Source organism: Eptesicus fuscus, chromosome 2, assembly GCF_027574615.1.
Source record: "Eptesicus fuscus isolate TK198812 chromosome 2, DD_ASM_mEF_20220401, whole genome shotgun sequence".
In the NCBI taxonomy this organism is placed as follows: Eukaryota; Metazoa; Chordata; class Mammalia; order Chiroptera; family Vespertilionidae; genus Eptesicus; species Eptesicus fuscus.
In genome coordinates, this window is record NC_072474.1 from 39,279,563 (window position 1) to 39,299,992 (window position 20,430).

Genomic DNA, 20,430 nt, shown 5'->3' on the forward strand with positions numbered 1-20,430 from the left:
ACAAACCTATCATGCCAGAGGAATGGAGGCTAGGAGAGCTTCCTAACAACACCAAGCACAGATTGTGCTTTTGAATGAAGTATTTTAGGTTCATGTCCTGGCATCAAACTCCCCCTCCAAGGAAAGTAAATATTTTCCTTTTCTCCCATCTTTGAGGGCAGCACTAAGATGTGTTGGAGAAGGAAGAGAGGAAGTAACACAAGATACATTAACTTATGTTATTCACTCATAGGATGTCTCAGTTCGCTGCTTTGTCTGTGTATGTTTTAAATGGATCCTGTGTTTAAGGGTTAAAGGCTGTTAAGATGACTGCGTTGTTAAATATTTCTGTTTTGCAAGGAGCAGAAACAGAGGAGTTAAGCTAAAAATCCAAACATGAAATGAGCTTCACAAATAATTCAAAGACTGTTGTTGAGGTGCAGAGTCTAAATTGAGAGAGAGAGAGAAGCCTGCCCCTTCAATGGCAAACACCTGTGGCCAAACAGCTTTGTTCCTTGGTGTAATGATGGGGAATTATAAACTTCCTATGGTTATTTTTAAAGAAACTCTAAAAATCATTTTTCTAAATTCAGATTAGGTTGACTGTACATGGATTTAACATGTCTATATCAAAAAGGTTTTCAGGGATATGAGGAATCTAAAGCACTTGAAATATTTCCTGCAAAGCAAGGAATAAGTAGATCTTAATCAAGTAAAAGAGATTACCAAGCAATAGATATAGTTTAATTTATTACCTTTATACTAAAATTATTTGCTTAGCAAACTTAAGCAATACTCTTGAAGACAAACATAGACTTCTTTCAAGTATTTGATGTACTGTTAGTCTCAGCATATCTGTTGCTTACATTGTTTAAAATGTCACTTTACATTTTAAATCATTTTTCTCTTCTTTCTCCCTCTCTTCCTCTCTCTCATCCTCCCCCCCCCAACCCCCCCTCCCCCCCAGCCCAACACACACACACCTGTGTAGAAATGTAGAGTAATGTAAGAATTACAGAGTTCGGTTGTAGAGTAAAGTAGATCCAAATTCACATTTTACCTTGGCATACTTATTCCATGTGTGTCTTTTGACAAGTCACTTAGTGTCACCAAATCTCAGTTTCCTGATTATTAAGCTGAGGATTATAACATATAACTCGTTTTGGTGAAAATTCAATGTGATAATATATATATATATATATATATACACACACACACACACACACACACACATACACATACACATATATATATATATCCATCCTATCTTATAAAGAGGGGATATGCAAATTGACCATAACTCTGCAATGCCAACAGCCAATCAGGAGGGAATATGCAAATTAATGCAACAAAGCTGGTGGCGGCCGTAGCCAGGACACTCCGGGCCTGTGGGAGATGGACAAGTTGGGCACCAGTGTCTGAGGCTGGCTGCTGCCCGGGAGATGTAGAAGCTGTGTGGCCTGGGAGACGAAGAAGCTACCTTTCCTGTGATCTCAGGCCACAGTCACCCAGAGAAGCTGCCAGCCCTGTGGGCCCGGGAGTTAGGTTCCCTCTTCTCCCACTGCAGTAATTACTCCAATATTCCCCTTCTGAATTTCTCTCTGCTGCCTCTACCCAACTCCACTTTTCATCTGAAGGATAGGGAACAGAGAGAGCAGTGTTAAAAGCTTACATTTTTAAGCAGGTAAGTTTGGTACTTAAACATATAAATGGAAAACTAGAGTCCTTAAGGTAACAAAGGCTAGAAAGGGAGGGGACAGGGACAGGGCAAGACATATTATATCCAGCAATCCATGTGGGGACTGAAAACTTTGCAATGATGACAATTAGTGAAGATATGAATCAACTAAAATAGTTGACAAGGAAAATTCTTCGGACATCCCCCAAGGGCTCCTGGACTGCTTAGCACAGTGCATAGCACATAGATATTGTAGAATATATAAAATTGAGTACTTTGGTAATGATGATGACAATGATGATTTTCTGTATACAGATGGAAAAATTGAACCTTAGAGATTTTGTTAGCTACTAAAGAGAAGAATGAGATGTAAAATTATGTTATCTAATCCAAGTAACTGAGACTATTTCTCTCAGTGGTGCATATTGTGATCAGAATGGGAAAGGAGAAAGAAGAGAATGATTAAAAAAAAAGTAAAATAATTTTGTTTTGAACTAATTTTGTTTTCCTGTGGTTAAAACATCTTGCTCTCATCACAGAGGGCTCACAGACAGTGTGGCAGGAATAAATATTCACGTGTTGAGTGTGTAGGAAGGAACACAAGGGGAAATGAGCAGGCATCTTCATTGTACCACTTTAAGGAATGAGACGTTTTACTACTGCCCAGAGAGTTCTTAAAACACAGGGATATACCATATAAAATCTAATTTAAAGGAGCTATCCAGTCCCCCTGAGATAAGCAAATGGCTATAGGGATTTTAGCAAGCTTAGAAGGCGAAGCCAGGACACTTTCAGCATCATTTATATCCTTGAAGGGAACTGTGCAATAGGGTATTTATTTGGCTTTATTTCTGCTGGCAGAAAAAAAGAAAAAAGAAACATTATCAGCTTGAAAGGATTTCTCAGGTCTGAAGAATTAACCACTGAAAAGAAAGACAATTTTATTAAAACTTTTTCACTTTAACCATCTGTAAGGAATTGATCTGAACAATACACTTCAAGAGGTTTTAAATTAGGTAGGAGAATCATTCATCTTTACAAAATCAACCAGTTAAGGCATCAAACACTAAACTCCTTGGGAAAAGTAATTATATATTACTTTTGCCTGAGTATTTCTATACTGAGAACAAGAGTAGAAGTTATGCCATCAATTTGAAAAAAATAAAATGCCTTAAAAAATTTCAAACATACAGTACCATCTATCCTTTATTTTTTCTTCATCTGCCTTGAGTAATTTTAGTTTATTATATTTTAGGAAAGCAAGAATAAATATTTCATTATTTTCTTTTATTTACTAGTTTTCAAATGAATTAGTTGTCTAGCATCTTCTAAAAATGACCAATGCTTATGCATTTAAACAGGCAATATTTTGAAGTTATTATACTACTAGAGGCCCAGAGCACGAAATTCGTGCATAGTGGGGGATCCTTCAGCCCTACCTGCACCCTCTCCAATCTGGGATGGCCCTCTTGCAATCTGGAACCTCTGGCTCCTAAACGCTCACCTGCCTGTCTGCCTGATCACACCTAACCACTCTGCCTGCCTGCCTGATCGCCCCTAACTGCCTCTGCCTCGGCCCCCGACACCATGGCTTTGTCCAGAAGGAGGACTGGACAACCAGAAGATGTCTGGTCAACCCAGTCTAATTAGCATATTACCCTTTTATTAGGATAGATGGGTATTATTCATATTGTCAAATTTTTAGTGAGTGAAAGCCCCTTTTGGCTCCTGAATCATTTAGACATGCCCTCAGTAATTTTTGATAGCTTTCTTACTCTCATACCAGTCTCATTCTTTAAATTTTCTACTCCAGGAGTAGAATTAGCCATTTCTTCAAGGAGCCCTGCTTCTTGTTGGTGGGCAATGGTTTTACATGCCAAAATAGAGAAATAAAACTTTCTATAAGATCTATTATTATAACTTATTTCAACATTCTTTATATCATTGCAATTAATTTATTTCATTACCAAACCAGACTAATTTACACCAATAGTTTTTTATTATTTCTGGTTCTGTGCACCTGTAAGTAAAATATTCTCATGATATACTCATCATAGGTACATTTATTCATTTATTAACTATATACAAATTTATATATATAAAAGTCTAAGTGACTGGCTGACCATCCGACCATCCAACCATCCGGTAGCTATGATGTGCAATGACCACCACTGGGCAGATGCTCAACGCACAGGCATGAAAGATCTTATATGCATACTAGAGGTCTGGTGCATGGATCTGTGCACTGGTAGGGTCCCTTGGCCTGGCCTGTGGGGATTGGGCCAAAAGTGGCTCTCCAACATCCCTGAGGGGTTTCAGATTGCGAGAGGGCATGGGCCAGGCCGAGGGACCCCACTGGTGCACACATCCATGCATCAGGCCTCTAGTATTATTATATTAATGCATATCATAAAATATAGCCAAATATGGAAATAGGGCTTTTATTACATTTTTTCTTACACCACAATGTGCTATGTTAGGGACAGGGGAGGTGTGGGATAGCCTCCAGTGCAAAGAAAACTGATCAAACATTACATATTATAGTTTTTGTAATAATTTATTCATTTACCTAATTGGTGGACAGTTTCCTCTTGTTAGTTTTGAAAATTAAATCAATATATAGTGATAGTTCATTATTTGCTTGATAAAATTGTAAAGGGCTTGAAATTTAGAAGAAGCAAATTCTGAGCATGTCTGTTCAGCATTCTCTTTTTGACTCTCAGATTCATCAAGACTCCTTAGTCCAGCTGGCATTTTAACTATTTTGCTCAAGTACTTTTTGGTAAATAATAAATAAAAAGACCTTATTGGTTAATCTCTATTTAATTGGCACTGCTAAATATATAAATAGAGTACTCTCACCCCTTTAAATACTAGTGCTTCCCTTCAGTGGAAATCAGTGGTTTTTAGAGACCTGGGAGTATGATAAAATGCAGCTTGATCAGAATTAAAGTTTAATTTTTAGGAATGCTGCATTTTTATTTATGAAGATAAATGGAAGGTCTATGGAAGATAGTGTTTGAGGCTTTGTTTTAAGCTGGTATATATTCTATTATGGTCATAGTATCAAATATCATTGCCTGGGTGTGTGCTATACACTATTAGGTGAATAAAACTATTAGTTTTTCTTTACAAGGTTTTGAAACACAATACCATGTCACTCTTCAGAAATGAGTTATATAGTTCATGTTGTAAGATGCATACTCTGGATATCAAATGTAAAATATATTTGTTACAGTTAAGAATCATTCTTGCTATATTTTAAAATAACTGTATTGATTTAATTATGGAGCTAATACGCATCATTCATAAAGTTTCCTGAGTTTCTTTTTGGTGTGTGGTTTAGAGTTGTGAAACTGTAAAGAACCAAATAAGAAAAATTTAATTTTAACCTTTATAGGCCATATGGTCTTTAATACAACTAATAAACTCTGTTATAGTATGAAAGCATCTATAGACAATAAATTAATGAATGAACTACACCAGTGATTTTTAATCTTTTTCATTTCATGGCACAAATAAATTAATTACTAAAATTCTGTGGCACACCAAAAAATATAATATATTTTGATGACCTGACAAACAATAGATATAATTTTGATTCATTTACACCAGACAGCTATTGTGCTGGCTGTTGTTAATTTTTTTTATCTGACAATTAAGGAAAAAGAGGTTAGTGTCCCTGACTTAAATAGTCAGGTATTGCATGTTTTAAAAATTCTTGTAGCGCATCAGTGTGCCACGGCACATCAGTTGAAAATCGCTGACCTACAATGTTCAAATTAAACTTTATTTGTGAACACTGAATTTGAATTTCATAAAATTTTCACTTTCACAAAATAATTTTGTTTTTTTATATTTTAAATAGATAATTTTCTTTTTTAAATTTTTTAAATAGGTAATGGGCTGGATTTTACCTGTGGTTCATAGTTTGCTTATGCCTGCTATATAGCCTACAGAACACAGCCCACAGACTTAATATCCTACATGGTTATTCATTTAAGGGAGCCAAGAGAAGCTGAAATTTTAAGTACTTCAGGGTACAGTCACAATCACTAATGTTTATTGTGTTTGGTTTAATATTATTTCAAATCTATCTGTTTATGATTTAAGTGAGGTTGTTTTGATTCACTTATTAATGACAAAGACAAAAAAAGTTTTTCAAAGTAAAGTTTTTTTAGATTTTTTTTTTAAACTTTATTTTTATTGTTGGCACTATTACAGATGTCCGCATCCCCCCTCCTTTGCCCATCTCCACCCAGCCCCCACTCCACCCCTCCCTCTGCCATCACCACACTGAACCAAGTAAGTTGTGTGAGGGTGTCATCATATCTGTGGTCACTGATAAGCACCCAGCAACCCAGCTGCTGAGGGGCCCTGCTGGGGGCTTATTAATAAGAAGACTGGAGAAGCAACCATGACAAGGGGACTTCTAGACTGTAAGTACTGAGTGTTTGTGAGAGTTTCTGTCTGGGAAAAGCACACTTTGCTGACCTAACAGCTCTCTGAAGATTTCGAGACGTTTGTTCCTGCTGTGGGCAAGGTGACTCTTTGGTCAGCAGTGGTGCTAAACCTTACAATGCTCCCTGGAGTGATAACGCTTGGAGCAGTCTAGCCTGTCCATCAACACAGGCTCCTTTGATCCCCTGGCAATGTGCTCTAGCAACAAGGGACTGTGTGTGCGTGTGCGTGTGTGTGTGTGTGTGTGCGTGTGTGCGTGCGTGTGTGCTGGCAGTTAGAAGTGATCTTGCAATTGATCAAGCTGTCTCTCCCAAGAAACCAAACTCACACAAATAGATACACCTCTGTTAAATTTGGACTTTATTCTTTTTTATCTACCCTTGCCTGGAACAATAGTGTGATTAATCTGTAATCTTTTGAGTATATTATTTCCTTATTGGCCTATTAAGAGATATTATTCTGTATGCTATTGACTTGTGAAATTATTATAATTCCCACACCAAGCTTGTGTTAAAAAATGGCTAGTAAAGAGAAAATCAGTCTCAGATTATAACTTTTCCACCCATTCCAAAATGAAAGCAAAACAATATGTTGCTGGTGGAAATGGGGTTCTTGCAGTGTTGAGAGAAAAGCTTTTTGGGGACCATGCATAGAAAGATGAGGTGTAATGGTAAGATTTATTGGAGCTGAAATAAAAGAAAGGCCCCTTGTCCCCGGATTCCAATGTCTCATCCACAGCCAGGTGGTTCAGCTCCATCCTGCTGTGGACGAAGTCCAGCCTTGTCTTCATCAAGCCCAGAAGAAGTGCCGAGGTCCAAAAATTCTGTGCCATCAGTTCAGTCCATTCCAAAGCTTCATGCAGTTCAGCCCCTGTCCCCATCTGGCTAACTTAGTCTTTGTTACTGGCTACACTCCCCTCTGCACTGCTGCATCCAGGCCCGTGCTTAGAGCCATGCTTAGAACACAGGCTTGGGCCCATGTGCTACCTGGCTCCCTGGATGCCAGGCCCACGTGGCTCCTACAGAGAGAGAATGGGCAAACCAACAAATGCTACCCAGACAGAGGCTTTTATTAAGGTTTGATTATATTATCTCAGGCTATCAAACTGACAGATCCCTCCATGGGCTTGTGCTTGGCCTTCCTCCTAACCAATCCATTTGTTAAAGCTGCCGGAGTTCTATGTTCCTTATCCAATTCATCCTTTCCCCAGATTAGACACTCCCCCTTAGGGTTGCCATCTTGGCTCCCACTGTGCATGCCTCAAAGTAGAAGGCCCTTTCCCTATGCCATCCTGGCTTCTCCTGGGCATGTGCCCAGCAGAGGAGTTTCCCCTGCTTCCCCCACCCCCATAATCCCAATACCAGGCTGGAGGAGATTAAGTCCTTTTTCTGGAGGATGCTGTGGTCCCCTGGAGAGCCTATGAATGCAGTTGCTTCCTAGTGAATAAGGCTGAAGGTCTAATTCAGATCCCTAGTTTATTAGGCTTAATGATTCCCTTTGCCCCCTTCCTTTATTTACAACTAAGTAACTGCCTACAGTAACAAATGATCAAGTTAAAATGTCTAAAGATTTTAGGAAATACAGTATATGATGCTCTTCTGACCTCAACTATATTGTTAATATTTTTCCTATAACTTCCTTGACTTGAAGAGGCTTTTCCCCCTTTACTTACATGCATTAAGTAAATTATAAGATTAGAGTCATGCATGGAAATAAATTGAAGTGGTCAGTGAAGTGAATAAAATATGATTTATTTAAGTAGGTCATATCCTGAAATCTATAGTAATAATGAACAATCTAATAGCACTTTATTTTTATTTACTTTATTTAATTTGTCTCTGACAACAGCTTGGAAAGCAGGTGTGATTATTTTTCCATTTACAGAGAAGAGAATTTTAGAAGAAATTCTAAATAGCACACAGTTGAAAGAGTTTGAACCAAGCTTTGAACCGCTTCTCTTTGGAATTCCAAATGTAGTCTCCTTGCCATAATAACTATGTGTTTGTCTACACACACACACACACACACACACACACACACACACACACGAATACATTCTAAAGAATAATATAAATGGAGCCACTTTAAAATGGAGCCAGAACTTTCATGCCATTGAAATGGCTTTACATGCCTTATGCTTCAAATCTTCAAAATATTAAAAAAGAGCAAAATGACCTTTGTATTTGGCCTAATCAATCTTGTGCCCCAAAAAACTGTGTGCAAAGAAAAGAAAGCAGATATTACAACTACTGAACTGATGACTATGGAACTGAAAATTAAAAACACTTTAGAATTACCAACACTATGTTATGATATCTGTACCAGTGCCTTCCTTCTGTTGATGGAATTGTTTCCCTTTCCCTTCTCATGAATAGCCATTGCCTTTGTCTCCTACTTGGAACATTATTTGGGCTTCTGTCCAAATTAATGATTCCTGAATAGCTATTCTTATTGATCTCAAATGAATGCTTGTTTTCCTCTCACTTTGAAAGGCCTTTTCATTCTGGGGTTAACAACATAACCAACATATTTACCAATTTAAATTTTTACATACCTTTTATTTAAAAAGAAATATTGCTGATAATTTATTATGCAATCTTGAAATTGACAATTTAAGATAACTTATTTTTCAGAAAGCTTAAGAACATCTGCTGAGAAGTTCATACATATGATTCAGAATTTTAAGTCAATGTTTGAGTCATCATTGTTAGGTCTGACCAAATAATTGAATCGATACCCCCTCCCCTGGGAACTGACCTTTAGGCCACTTCACAATGGACATTCCATTTGTCTAGACCACAGTCCACTTGCTAAGACCATTATCTCTCCCCTCCGGACTTCCCAGAATCTGGACCTACACAGAGAAAATTCTCCGCCCAGAAAAAGCCCGCCCAGGAAAAGCCCGCCCAAAGTCCTATAAAAGCCGCTGACTCCCGTCACTGGGTGCTGGAGCCATCCAGGCTCAGCCACCTGGTGTGCGGACGATCAAATCTAATCTAATAATAGACAAATATGCAAATTGACCTCACCTTCGCTACACCTAAGCCACGCCCACCAGTCAAGCCACGCCCACCAACCCATCAGGACGAGTATGCAAATTACCCCAACAAAGATGGCGGCTAATTTGCATATCAAGACAGCATCGAAAGAAGCCAAGAGCTGCAGAAGGGAGTAAAGCTTTGAAGAAGCAAGCAAGCTGGGGGGGGGGTGGGGGGGGGGCGGGGGAGGAGAAGGGAGGAGCGAAGTCAGGGCCGGGGTGAAGGGAAAAGCAGGCGGGCTGGAGGAGAAGGCGGGGCGGGCGACAAGGGAGGAGTGGAGGCGGGGCCGGGGGCGAAGGGAAAAGCAGGCGGGCTGGCGGAGAAGGCGGGGCGGGCGACAAGGGCGGAGCGGAGGCGGGGCCGGGGGCGAAGGGAAAAGCAGGGGGGCTGGAGGAGAAGGTGAGGCGGGTGACAAGGGCGGGGCGGAGGCAGGGCGGGGGAGAAGAGAAACGAGGGCGGGTTGGAGGAGAAGGCGGGGTGGGCGACAAGGGCGGAGCGGAGGCGGGGTAGAGTGCAGCAGGAAATCCTATTGCAGGATTTTTCCTGCAACGGGAACGCTAGTAAATTCATAATCCCTCACCATTCTGGCCTCGTGCGTTCTTCCCTCGGCGACCTACCAATCATCAATGCTAAAATTGGGACCCTCAAAGTTTACCTAAAAACAAACCCCAGACTTTTATTTATCTTTCCTCTCCTATTCTTTTTCCAGTTTAGAAGAAATTTATCTGAAGGAAAATCAAGCAGTGTTGATGTAAAGCCAAACAGATCACATACAAAGAAAATTGAGAAGGTGAGATACAAATATTTGTTTCTTTCCTTCAGGAATTCAAAGGCAGCACACTAGAAAATGACTTGATAAGGCTAAGTTTCTAATTTTATATTGATTTAGGGGAAATTAATTATTTTGGACTTTTTATTGCTATGAAATTCAATAACACCCTTATGATGTATGCTTTATGGCAACAATTTTCAAACTGTGAGCCACGACACTTTAGTGGGTCATGAAATCAATATGACGGATGTGGTCAGCTTAAAAAATGACAAAATAAAAAATGTGTGAGTGCATTGCATGAAATAAGGGCGAGACTTTCAGTTGTGGATGTTTGGTTGTGTCTCTGTGACTGTGCTTTCTGGGTTCTACTGTGAAATGAATTCCCTTCTGTGCATGGTGGTCCCAAATCCTGAATCCCTGTTTTATGGTGAGGGTAACTCACTTCCACTTGTGCTGCTACACTTTGTTGTCCCAGTCCGAATTCACATTTCAGCTCTAATCACCAAGCTATTGAGAACTTGGAGTGTATCTGATTTAAATGTGTTTGACTTCCTTTGTCATCAATACATTTAGCTGTGCTAGGCAAGAAATTTCCTGATTCAGAGTTCTGGCTAAAGTTGTTTTAGTGATAGTGTATGGGCAGATGCTTGGAGGAGTCATGGGAATAAAGAGGGGGAAAAGAAATAAACAGACAAAAACACACATGGATGCAGAGTCAGAAACCACCACACAAAAAAACACAATTTAGAGCTTTTAAATTACTAGAAGGATATAAGCTAACAGAAAAAAAGTAATATTTGCTAAAAGAGAATATAAATTAAATATATTTTCAACAGGCAACCATTTATTTCCATGTGAAACTCTGAACTGGTTGTTTCAATACTTTTGCTTTTTAGAGACTAGCACAAATAAAATAAAATTCAAGCAGCATTGTTTTGGCATATTTATTTTATCAAGGTAAGGAACAAAATTAAATAGCTACCACCCTTTATTGACATCTTTTTAATATATAAAGGACATTTAACAATGGAAGAGTACAAATTACAAATAAATTTTATTTTATTAAGAATTCACTATGTTGTTCTTTGTTCTCATTTCACCAAACACTGAAGAAAACTTGAGTTTCATTCGGTAAAGACTGTTTTAAATTTCTTTCCAATATTATGAAAAGGGAGTGTCTGCCAGTCTATTTATGTTTCTATTCAGAAGAGGAAACATAAGACTTTGAAAATGTGTGGAAATGTTAAATGAAAGGTATACATTAACTGGCTTTGTAGCATCTGAGAGACAGGGTAGTCCCCAAGTAGATTAGTGTTTAAAAAGAGAGAGAGAGAGGCAGAGAGAGAGAGAGAGAGAGAGAGAGAGTTAAAAAACAGAAAAAACAGAGTGATGGCTGACATTGATTTTCTTTGGCTATGGTGCTCTATTCTATTTTTCAACTGAGTGCCAAGGCATTTCCCTGTATTTCTCTGATTTTTTTTTTACCAGTTTCATTAAAATGATAGACTGTTAAAATGATTTATATCACAGAAGGCAGATAAAAAATCTCATTCATAACATATATTGTGTCCTATTAACTCACTTATAAATTTGCCTGTCATCATCTCAAGATAACTGACATAATTAAGATTGCTGTCTCAACACTTTGAAAACTATTTTTTCTAAAATAATGTTGTGATAGTTTTGAATAGCACCCTCACATACACTGAAGAAAATATTAGAATTAGGTATTTTAGATTATTATTTGCTTTGGTATATTTAATCATTCAAAGCACTTGCTCTGGTCTGCCTTTTTTATTCACATAATTCTTTGTGGAATTAATATCTATCACAGAGTTTTACATTTTTTTCTTTCACCTTTTAATTTGGAAGAATATCTCTATATATAAAAGCCCAGCGATCAGAACAGCGGAATGACCAGAACAACCTGAATGACCGGTGGCTATGATGCACACTGTGGCAGCCAACAAGCCTGATCTGGGCCTCGATTGGGCCCCCCAACCCCTGCTGGCCCAGCCCCCAATCAGCCCCCAATACCCCAATCAGGGGTGGGGCCAGCCGGCCAACTGCCCATTGCCTCCCCACCCCCCTGCTGGCCCAGCCTGATGGTCCCCCATAGTGGCAGGCCGGCTGGACCCCACCTATGCACGAATTCATGCACCAGGCCTCTAGTTATTCTATAAAAAAACTAATAAAAATGCATTTCACATTCAATTATTTTTATTAGAATCAGTATATAAAACATTCAGCAACAACATGTCAGCAGCAGCACTGTGATTCTTCAAAACCTTTTCTTAAGTCATTGGCTTCTTTGGAAAACCAATGAGGGGGATTATTTCACTACTGATATTATCCTGGTTTTCAGTAACATCACATCCGTATTCTCTCTGAAGATCGCACGCCCACCACATGAATTCCAAAAACTGTGCAACTGCCCAAGTAGTGTGGCATGGTCCTTGCCAATCTTACTCTGATGTTGATGGACCCACCCTGAATTCTGATATGTCCTTGTTCCAGTACTCGCTGTCTCTGAGACCACGAGTGGATGAGCATCTTTTCCTAGATCTTTCAAAGACATGTATCTATCTTCTTTCAGTCACTGAAGGAGTTGAGGGTGGAAAAGTTGGCGCTGCAGATGTTTCAATGTAACTGTCATCCTAAGAAAAAATGGCCCTAGACTTTCAGCAGTTGTTCAACACCTAGCTCAGTTATTGGCAATTGTCACTGTCACACTGTGCTTACATTGTCAGTGGTAAATTAGAAAGAAAGCCCCGGGAGCTCTAAGCACAAGTTCATTTGTCCATTAAGCTTTAGAAGTGACTTTTTTCCCCACTGCTGGTGGAAAGGTAGACGGGTATAGCCACTACGGAAAACAGTATGGTGGTTCCTCATAAACTGAAAATAGAGTTACCATGTGACCTAGGTATCTACCTGAAAAACTCTCTGAAAAACTCTCTTCATTACTTTCGTCAGGTTGATTAATGTTTCTAACTAAATATTTTTTAAATTTAGCAATATTAATAATAAAAATGCTTTGTTAATTTATTGATTTATCTACCAAAAATACCGAGGGCCTGTATTCACCAGACTTTAAGGTGGTCCTAGAGATACACATGTGAACAAGAAGTAGTTTCTTACTCAAGGCTAGTAACTTTAGTGATAGAGATGAATATTGGACTTTTAGGAGCATTGGTATGACGACAAAACTAAGCAAGGAAATTCAAATATCAGGCAAGTTTATTTTACTTTTGAAATTTCCTGAAATTGCTTCCCTTTGCTAATTGTTAGTCTTTGATCTTACTCAGTTTTTTTTCAAAGTAGATCAAAGTGTCTACATTAAATGTGATGAGTTACCGATTTCAACAACAGCAGAAAAATCTCATCCTGTGCAAAATGTAGTGAAAATAATGCTGGCCTAGGAGCCAGTCACCCTCACCTTTCTATGCCAAGTTACTCTCTTAAAAGACAGAAATAATATTTCCTAATTTATGAAATTTTTATAAGATCAAATGAGATATTATGTAAAAATGCTACATACTATACATAAAAGGTCTTAATTTAAGACTATTAAACAAGATTGTAAAATCTTAGAAAATAGAGAATTTAGCTTGTGAAATTTTATCACTGAAGGAAGTAGTTTTGACTGCTGTAATTTTCCTTTTACATGAAAAATAAGTGGGATTTGAATTTTAAGATTTCAGCATTAATGTCACCTGTTCAAAAATCTCTGTCCTATCCATTTTACCATTTTATCTGATATGGAAAAATTTCCTAATTTTTCTGTACATTTACAGTTTATATTCAAGTGAAAGGACTGTTCTTTCAGTATATCAAGTTTATCATTGCAAAAGCTTTATGATATTGTGGAAGGAACACTGGACAAATGAATGGATTGGTATTATTCTGCCTGATTTTTGGTTTAGTCTCCTGGAAAAAATAAGAATAATAATTACCAATCTATTTACTTTATTAATTATGTGGACAATGAGAAGAAATATATCTGCCAACAATATATTCTGGGCCCAAATTCATAACCAGAGTTTAGCAGCGATTTTTTAGAGAGGCCTCTCATACACATTGCATATCAGGGGAAAGTTGCAGGCTGCGCTGCCAAGTCTCCTGCATGGTGTTCCTGCCTACTGAGCTGAACCTTATAAAGAAGTTCTCGGAATTGCCTTTAGACCAATGGGCTGAGACTTGCCACATCCAATTGGAGCAACACAGCTATTCCCTCATTTGCATATTTATCAACCAATCAGAGTGGCTCCATAATGACTAATCAGGATACACGATTCTCACCAATGAGGACAATATTACTTGGACCAGTCAAATTGTAAAAATTGGATTCCTTGTTAGCATAAAAATGGACCAGTAAGAGACTATGGTGGGAACTTTATAAACAGGCCTCTTAAGGAGCCTACCTCAGGTTTCCACCTGAGGCTGTGTATTCCCAGTTTGCAAACTATTTACCTGAATAAAGATTCTCCTTTTATTGCACCCCAGATTGGCATTGGGTTGGTGGCAGTGACATTTTGCTGACACTAATTGGGAAAAATAACTGAGCAAAGCCTGAAATGCCAAATAGAGGTAAGACATTGTGTTTGGACTTGGACTGACAGGGCATACTGTATGTTGCACCAAGAGAGTTAAAATTGGGCTAAGTGCAACTTTTCTGAAATGTGGAATGACTTTTAATAGAAGTTGCACTGGCATTTCCTTTATGTGAGTTATTTGTGCAGAAATAATAGCCATGGTTTTCATTGCCTTTTCATGAGTCCTAAGAGATAAGCGCCTTTGTGGGAAGCTCATAGATATGTCTGCCTGAGTACAGAACTACTGCCAAAGAAGCTACAATGTAGCCATCTACCAGCAAGTGCTTACTCCATTTTTTAAAAGGCCATTTGTTTTAAGTGAATTAAATGAGAACATGGCATATGCACATGCTCTGGTCAGAAACAAAAGGACATTTTCTATAGTGTCAGAAATTGTGGAACTTAGGTATCCAGGATAATATTTAAACAAAAATATTTTATGTGGAATCAGAAAATGATGAAAATAAAAATGATCACATATAGAGCTATGTAGCTGTATTTCTTTTTAAAAAATTTTATATGTTTTGTTTAAAGTATTACAGATGTCCCATTCCTCCCCCCCCCCCGATTGACTTCCCTTCCCACTCCTGTCCCTACCTCACTACTGTCTGTGTCCATGTATTTCTTGATATAAAACAACTAGAAGCCTGATGCATGAAGATTCGTGCTAGAATGGGCCTTCCTTTCCCTGGCTGCTGGCACCGCCTTTCCACTCTGGCCCAGCCCCAGAGCCACCTCTTTCCGCTCCGGCCCCACCTTCCCATGCTGCCCAGAGGCCCTGAGAGACCGGGGTGGGGCGGAATGCCTGCGTCCCGTCCGCCCCCAGTCACTCAGAGCCTGTATATGCAAATTAACTGCCATCTTTGTTGGATTAATTTGCATATCACTCTGATTGGCTGGTGGGCGTAGCAGAGGTACGGTCATTTACATGTTTGTCTATTATTAGGTAAGATTGCATGATGTATGTTAAGAGAAGCACGATAGTCTATATAATAATTCCATGAATGTGATCTCACAGAATAAATAAGGCATTGTATGGCTGAGCCCTTTGAAATGTAAACCAAACAATTTCTCTTCTCAAAGCAGGTGGTGGATCCTCATTACATATTAGTTTCATAGAGTTCCATAATAGAATACTAAACTAGCTTCTAATCCTACCTTTACTAGAACCGTGCTTTAAATTATTGATTGCATTTTGAAATAATTATGTGAAATTATTAATTTGTTCATTCTTGGTCTTATTCTTACTATCCATCATGCCCAGGATAGTGTCAGGTACTTAGGAAGAATATTTTTATTACCTGTTGAGTGACTGAATGAAAAAATGAACTCATAACTCAGAATCTCACCTATTGCAGGTTTAACAGTCTTTGTGTCACAGCATTTACTGTGTATACAGATCTCCTATTTCTTATGTTTTTGAGAAAAGAGGTGGTAATCTATTCATCCTGTATTTCTGTGCTGCTCTTAGCATTGTGTTTTGTGCTTGGTAAAAACCCTAGTAAATGGTTGTTGAACACAGGAATATAAACACATTTTTGGGGGGGCCTAGTAGTTAATTTGGGCCTTCCTCTTGGCATATAAACATATAAAAAGTGATAAAATATTAATTAAATACATTTAATCATTATTCCTTTAAAAAAGACTCCTCTAAGCAAAATTCAAGTAAAAATGGATTATATTATTATTACTTTGAACCTTAGGTATAATTTTAATAAATTTAATGCTTTTTATAAATGCTTCAGTTCTAAACACTCTAGCTTAAAATCACTTATCATTAAGTTTATTACAATATACAGTTTATTAATTTTTAAGAAAAAAAACCAGAATTCAGAATTGAGAAATGGATAATTTACAAACAAGCTATCTACAGAGAATGAAATGATAATCTAAGACTTAAATTATCTTAGCAGTTGTGCATAGCATGTTCTGATTTTCCATATCTCTTCTTAGCTTTCTCCAACAGTCTAATTTCAGTTTCACATGTTCCCACACTGTCATTTGGAACTTATTGAGCATGACATACTTTGTTGAAAGGAATGATAATACAGAACAATCAAACATTTATTTCACTCTATGTAATTATCAGCTTAAATATAAATCGTTTTCTTTCTACAAGCATGTTATTCAACGGACAGTTTAATGATCAAATTTTTTTCAATGGTACATATTTTCAGTTGATAATATAAGTTAGTTTAAAGATCATATATAATTCTTAGTTTGATGAGAGTGTCTTTTTCATCATGACATTATGACAGAATACTTAAAGAAAAGATCAACAATCCAAAATTATGTTAAATGACTACATGGTGGAAGAAGCTACATTTTACTTCTCAAGGTCTCCGTAAAGCATTGTGACATATCAGGAAAGTAAGGATAATAGCTCTAATGAGTAACAAGGAAGCTTTATGTAGATGACAGGGGGGAAAAGTACTTTTATAATGAGAAAAAAACACACAAAACTGTAGTGTTTGAATGTGAGTATATACTGAGTGGCCAGATTATTATGATCTCTGAAAGCATAATAATCTGGTCACTCAGTGTATATCCTATATAATAAAAGGCTAATATGCAAATTGTCTCCTCTACCAGGAGTTCGACCAGCAGGCAGGCCAGCCAACCGCCCATGTCCCCTCCCCCTGGCCAGGCTGGCCGGACCCCACCCATGTACGAATTCATGCACCAGGCCTCTAATAGGCCAGATTATTATGCGTTCAGAGATTATAATACTCTGGCCACTCAGTGTATATGCCCTTATGGGGGACAAAAAAGAGAAAAACAAAAAAGGTGGTTATAAAATGTTCTTAATTGCTTTGCAATTAACAAATTGTGCTGTAAATCTAAGCTAAGAGATTTTAAATTTAGGCAATACTCAGCTTCTTACAAGGAAAGGAAAGAAGTTGGACTCCAGGTTTTAAAGTTAGAAGACTGCGGTTAAATAGGTCCAAGTCCTTTAGGTGAGCAAACTTAAAACCCTGTCCCCGTCTTTCACATAAAGCCCAGTGGTTAAGCAAAGAGTGTTTTCCCTCTTCCTGACCCTCCTTTGGACAGTTCCTTATTCTTTAACTTTTTTTTCTTTTTTTTTCTGGAATATGGTAGATTTCAGTGTATTCTTTGGAGAACTTTGAATATCAGCATTTTACATGGTAAAAAATGATAAATTACCTTGTTAAGTGACCTCCTTTTTGATAAATTAACTCCTGTTGGTAAGTAAACAGTGAGTCATTATTTTCTTTTGAAGCCATTGTGATAGCCAAGAGCCCAAGGAGCCTAATGTCATCTAGCCTTCAATTTCAAAGGCTGTGAAAGGGTGGTGAGAGGAAATACCAGGCAACCTGACTTCTCAGATAGCCACAGCAGTGTGGTTTCTTGGCTTTATTTCAACTCTCAAATTTGTTTTTCTTAAAACTAGAAAATAGTTCAGAAAACCTAAATATATTTTATTCCTATTTATGCATTAACTCTAGAGAAGTTGTATTTCTATGTAATGTTTTCTCTGTAATTTCTATGAAGTGAGCATTTCAATTATGATTACTTTGTCCACTGTTTTGTTGCACTAATTTTATTTCTGGGTTCCTTAACCTTCCATTCATCAAGACATCTGGTTTCTTTCCTTTTATCTTTGACCATCCTTCAATCCTACCATTTTTTTTTGTCAATACAGCAGCCACATGATCCTTAAAACATAAGAAAGATCCTATCACTCCTCTACTAAAACCCCAAAGTCTTCCCTTAAGAGGGTTTGCAAGCTCCTATTATTTTCAATATTATTCTGATGTGGATATTTAGAATTAATTTAGGCTTACTTTTCTGGCTATTACATGATCAATTTCTGAAATAGTTTATGTGCTTAAAACAATGTGTATTCTGTATCTGTTGGATACATAATTCTACATATACACATTAGATCAAGGTTATTGTGTTGTTTAAATCTACATCCTTGCTAATATTTTATGTGTTTGATAGATCAATTTCAGAGAGAAGCATGTAAAAATCTAAGGTGTTGTGGATTTTTAAATATGATGCTTTCATATTTATGATTGTCATATATTTTTAGACCATTGTTTCTTTTATCAATGAATAAGGCCACCTTTTCTCCCTAGTAATATTTTTTTGTCTTTTATTAATATCTCTATCAAAGCATTATCTTGATAAATATTTGACTGGTCTTTACCTCCCCCATCATTTTCCATTAACATATCTATATCATTTTTTTTTAAAAAATATGTTTATTGATATTTAGAGAGAGAGAGGAAGAGAGAGGGATAGAGAGATAGAAACATCGATGAGAGAGGAACATTATTGATTGGCTGCCTCCTGCATGCCCCCTATTGGAGATGGAGCCCACAACCCAGGTATGTGCCCTGACCAGGGATTGAACCAGCAAATTCTTGGTTCTTGTGTAGCTGCTCAACTGCTAACCCACACCAGCCAGCCTCATTGTGTTTTAAACCCGTCTTTGGTAAATATAGTGATATTGCAGGTATTCCAATCTCAGAATTCCAATCTCTACTTTAATAATTAAGTTGAATTGATTTTTATTGAGTTTAATTGTTAATGTGTTTGATTATAATTCCTTCATTTTATACTATGTTTTTTCTAAAATTTTATTGATTGTTGTTGTTTCACATCTCTTGCTTTTTGTTAATTGGTCTCCTTCACCCCATGCATATGATTTTGAAGTTTAAACAACCTATATCTATAAAGTCTGTTATCTACTTATGCATTTAATTGAACAATATCTAAATTTAATCAATATCTCAATCTTCCTACTGATTTTATTTGCTTTTTTAAACATTTTAATAATACTTATTTTGATATCATTTTCAGGTTACCCTACTATTATGAGTGTGAGAGTTCTTGTGTTTTGAAACTACGGACTTTGTCATAGTATGTTTCTCCCTCTTGTTATTTAAAAATTTTAATTGCATGTTCTTCAGTGAATACTGTCAACCTGTGGGAGTCCTGTGACTCAGGTGGTGGAGGCAGCAATCTCCCCCCAAGTTTATTTCTGTAACACCCCCACAAGTTTTAATGGTTCTTGACCATTTTTCTTCTTGACACAGGTTTTTCAACCTTATGAGTAAGTGTCAATTTGGGTTCTACATTTTTGTACAGTGTACTAGTAGGTATTCTTTTTCAATTCATAGCCCATAATATGCGACATCTGTGTTACATTTCCATGACAATGTATATATTTTTTCTAGTTCACTAACTCTAGTTCTCTTTTCACAGAAGATACCACTTCTTTCTGGTTCCTGAATTTGTGCATAAATTCTGACTTCTATGCGCTATCTTTTTACCTTATACAAGATCTGTAGTGTTGGCTCTCATCCTTTTTAAAAAATATATATTTTATTGTTTTTTTACAGAAGGGAGAGGGATAGAGTTAGAAACGTCGATGAGAGAGAAACATCGATCAGCTGCCTCCTGCACACTTTCCTACTGGGGATGTGCCTGCAACCAAGGTACATGCCCTTGACCGGAATCAAACCTGGGACCCTTCAGTCCACAAGCCAACGCTCTATCCACTGAGCCAAACTGGTTAGGGCTCTCATCCTTTCTTATTCATGAAAACCTCAGCCTCTATTTTTTAAAAGAATTTCTTTATTGATTAAGGTGTTACATATGTGTCCCTATTCCCCCATTACCCCTCCATCCCCCCCACCCATGCCCTCACCGCCCTGTTGTCTGTGTCCATTGGTTAGGCTTATATGCATGCATACAGTCCTTTGGTTGATCTCTCCCCCTTACCCCCACCTTCCCCTACCTCAGCCTCTATTTGTAATGTGGCACTGAAATCCTGTGCATATAACCTTATGTAGTTTGGTATGCATATGTGTTTGTTTGTATCTCTATTATCATCTATCTATCTATCTATCTATCATCATCATCTAACATGTATCTATC

At 37.6% G+C, this 20,430-nt stretch overlaps 1 long non-coding RNA gene across 1 annotated transcript in view; it reads left to right on the plus strand.

Moving 5' to 3' along the window:
* The window catches only part of LOC114234674 (uncharacterized), an 88,064-nt gene extending 78,179 nt beyond the window's left edge, over positions 1-9,885 (plus strand). The window contains exon 4 of the long non-coding RNA XR_008557410.1: positions 9,866-9,885. This is a non-coding gene — a long non-coding RNA (uncharacterized LOC114234674). The remainder of the gene's footprint in view (positions 1-9,865) is intronic.
* Positions 9,886-20,430: the final 10,545 nt, after the last annotated feature.